Source organism: Triticum aestivum, chromosome 2A, assembly GCF_018294505.1.
Source record: "Triticum aestivum cultivar Chinese Spring chromosome 2A, IWGSC CS RefSeq v2.1, whole genome shotgun sequence".
Taxonomy (NCBI): Eukaryota; Viridiplantae; Streptophyta; class Magnoliopsida; order Poales; family Poaceae; genus Triticum; species Triticum aestivum.
In genome coordinates this window covers 747,725,176-747,729,449 of record NC_057797.1, presented here as the reverse complement: position 1 = coordinate 747,729,449, position 4,274 = coordinate 747,725,176, and positions in this window count along the sequence as shown.

Here is a 4,274-nt window from a genome sequence, read left to right as displayed (position 1 = left end):
AAAGCTGTTGGCCGTGGCAAGCCGACAGGGAAAGTGTTCCACGCCAAGCCGGCCACCGCTACACGTGGCCATGTCAACTGTATCTCTGCCGAAGAAGCTCAAGAGGATCCCAACGTCGTTCTCGGTACGCTCCTTGTTAATTGCCACCCGGCATCTGTTCTTTTCGATACAGGAGCCTCTCATTCATTTATATCCGAGAACTATGCCTGTCTGCATAACACCGCATTCTGTGACATGCCATCCACTATGGAAATTTCTACTCCTGGTTCTAGATGGCAGACCTCCTGGGTAAGTTATGGAAATGAAATCCAAGTCGACAGACTTGTTTTCCTTGCATCCTTGATAGCTCTCAAATTTTCAGATATTAATATCATTTTGGGTATGGACTGGATGTCAGCTCATCATGCCAAAATTGATTGCTTCTCTAGGACTGTTCAACTCACTCATCCTTCGGGGAAGATAGTCAATGTCTTGACCCGATTACCAAGCGACAATTATATTCTCTTAATGCCAGCCCTTTGCCAGACCTTGAGGACGTTCCGGTAGTCCGTGACTTTCCGGATGTCTTCCCAGAGGAATTGCGAGGTGTTCCACCTGACAGGGATGTTGAGTTCGTAATAGACCTCATTCCAGGAACCGTTCCGATTGCTAGAAGACCCTATAAGATGGCACCACTAGAACTAGCCGAGCTTAAGAAACAACTCGATGAGTCCTTGAAAAAGGGTTTCATCCGACCTAGTTCATCTCCGTGGGCTTGCCCCGTCCTATTCGTCAAGAAGAAGGATGGTACGGACCGGATGGTTGTAGATTACCGACCGGTCAATTTGGTCACAATCAAGAACAAATATCCGCTCCCTAGGATCAACGACCTGTATGATCAGCTCGCTGGATCCTCAGTCTTCTCCAAGATGGATTTGAGGTTGGGCTACCATCAAATCAAAATCAGAAACGGGGACATTCCTAAAACGGCCTTTGTTACTCGTTATGGCCAATACGAGTACACCGTCATGTCCTTCGGTTTAACCAACGCTCCAGCCACCTTTTCTCGGTTAATGAACTCAATCTTCATGGAGTATTTGGATAAATTCGTCGTAGTTTATCTCGATGATATACTCATCTATTCCAAGAACGAGGAAGAACATGCCGAACATCTAAGGCTAGTGTTGAAGAAACTTCGAGAGCACCGCCTTTATGCCAAGTTTTCCAAATGTGAATTTGGTTTGTCAGAAGTGACCTATCTGGGTCATGTAATATCTGGTAAAGGTATTGCTGTTAACCCTGAGCGAGTTCAAGCCGTCCTTAATTGGACTCCACCTGAATCGGTCAAGCAAGTTCGGAGTTTTCTAGGCTTAGCGAGTTATTGCCGTCGCTTTGTCGAAAACTTCTCCAAAGTTGCTAAACCTCTAACCGAACTCCTTAAGAAGGATAAAAAGTTTGAATGGACTCCACAATGTGAGCATAGCTTTCAGGAACTGAAAAGACGCCTGACTTCTGCTTCCGTTCTGGTACCGCCAGACTTCTCCAAGGACTTTGTTATCTACTGCGACGCCTCGCGACAAGGACTAGGCTGTATTCTCATGCAAGATCGACATGTAATTGCTTACGCCTCACGGCAATTGCACCCACATGAGGAGAATTATCCTACTCATGATCTAGAGCTTGCAGCCGTAGTCTATGCACTTAAGACCTGGCGACATTACCTCCTCGGTAACCGTTGCAAAATATTCACTGATCACCAAAGTCTGAAGTACATTTTTACCCAACCGGATTTGAATCTCAGGCAAAGACGTTGGGTTGAGTTGATCACAGATTTCGACTTAGGAATAACTTACACCCCAGGAAAAGCCAACGTCATGGCTGATGCGCTAAGTCGTAAATCCTATTGTAACAACCTGATGTTACAACAAAGTCAACCGCTTCTCCATGAGGAATTTCGGAAGCTTAACCTTCACATTGTTCCTCAAGGTTTTCTTTCCACCTTGGTGGCAAAACCTACCCTTACGGATCAGATCATCAAAGCATAGAAGGTAGATCCGGGAATCTCCCGCATCAAGAGAAACATCAAGAAAGGAATTGCGAATTGTTTCTCCATTAATGATCAAGGGGTCGTATACTTCGGGAATCGACTAGTGGTTCCCAAAGTGCGAAACCTGAGGCGATTGATCCTTAAGGAGGCTCATGAATCTCCTCTCACCATTCATCCCGGTAGTACTAAGATGTATCAGGACCTACGCCAGAGGTTCTGGTGGACTAGGATGAAGAGAGAAATTGCTCAGTATATTGCTAGTTGCAACGTCTGTCGTCGTGTAAAAGCAGAGCATCAACGGCCTGCTGGCACCCTTCAACCCTTAGCTATTCCTGAATGGAAATGGGATAAAATTGGTATGGATTTCATTACCGGTTTTCCCAGGACCAAGAGAGGGAATAATGCTATTTTCGTCATTGTCGATCGTCTTTCCAAAGTAGCCCATTTCCTACCTGTTCGTGAGTCAGCTGGCAGACTTATACATCTCCCGAATAGTGTCTCTCCATGGTGTTCCTTTGGAAATTAACTCGGATCGAGGAAGTATTTTCACCTCTCGATTTTGGCAAAGTTTCCAAAATGCTATGGGAACCCGTCTCTCCTTTAGCACCGCTTTCCACCCTCAGTCGAGTGGTCAAGTGGAACGCGTCAACCAGATTCTAGAAGACATGCTTCGAGCCTCTGTTATCTCATTCGGAATGGATTGGGAGAAGTGCCTTCCATTTGCCGAATTCGCTTACAACAACAGCTATCAATCTAACTTGGGTAAAGTCCCTTTTGAAGTTCTCTATGGACGACGGTGTCGAACACCCCTTAACTGGTCAGAGACCGGGGAAAGACAATTCTTTGGTCCGGATATGATTCAGGAAGCAGAAGAACAAGTTCGCATCGTTCGTGAAAAGTTGAAAACAGCCCAATCTCGTCAAAAGAGTCAATATGACCGAAAACATAAGGCTATGACTTTCGAGGTTGACGAGAAGGCTTATCTTCGGGTTACCCCTCTGAAGGGAACCCATCGATTCGGTATCAAAGGCAAATTGGCTCCTCGTTACATTGGACCTTTTGGCATTCTCGCCAAACGAGGAGAAGTTGCCTACCAGTTGGAACTACCTCCGCACCTCTCCAGAGTCCACGATGTCTTCCACGTTTCTCAACTCAGGCGTTGCTTCTCGGATCCGATCCGTGGAGTGGACCACGAAACGCTTGATCTCCAAGATAATCTTACATATCGAGAGTACCCCATTCGTATCCTCGATCAGGCCGAGCGTACCACTCGACGTCATAATATCAAGTTTATCAAAGTACAATGGTCGCACCATTCTGAGGATGAAGCAACTTGGGAAAGGGAGGATCGTCTTCGACTTGAGTATCCCGCCTTCTTTCCGGAAGAACCCAAATCTCGGGACGAGATTCTTTTGAGTGGGGGTGAGTGGTCACATCCTAGTTAGCCATGCATTAGAGTGTTGCATCATGTTTACTCTTTCATCAGAAACCTGAAATGGGGATGACAGAACCCCCAGTCCCCTCTGAATCCAATTAGGGTTTACTAAAAACTTTTTCAATGAACCTGAAATGCCCTTCTAAAATGCCCATCATTTTTGTCTTGGTTCAGAACCTCTGCCAAAAGTGGTGCACATTTTCCTAGGCCAGCTTAGGGTTTTTGAATTAAATCATAAATATTTGAATTTGGGCACTTAAAATTATATAAAATATTTAAATGCTCAAATATCTCCAAACTAAAATGTTTCATGTTCGAAATAATCCAACTATGGACCAGGAGTAGTTTGGTGATCTTAGGAGTAGCCTAAGTATTTTATTTAATTCAACAAAGTTGCAGAAGTATTAAAAAAACAGAAAACAGAAAGAAATGGAAAAAGCTTACCTGGCGCCTGCTCCCGGCCCACCTGCCGGCCCAGCCCAGCGCCGCTCCAGCGAGCTGCTTGCCGGCCAGGCAGGCAGGCAGGTGCCCGACGGCGACCGCAGCGCGCGCCACGCACCTGCTCGCCGCCTCGCCGCTCCCCGCGCCCGGTGACGTCGTGGACCGGCCTCCCTCGCTCCCCCGAACCCCCCAGACACCCCCTCTCCTCTCCAGCTCCTCCCCCTCGCGCTCCCCCGCCATGACCGACGCCACCATCGCCGTGCCTTCGTCGTAGCCGTGCTCCCCGCCGCCCGTGCGTCCTCTCATCGTGTCCAGGAGCTCCGCCGCTGTCCACTCCATCGAGCAAGCCGAGCCCCGAGCGCTCGCAACGCC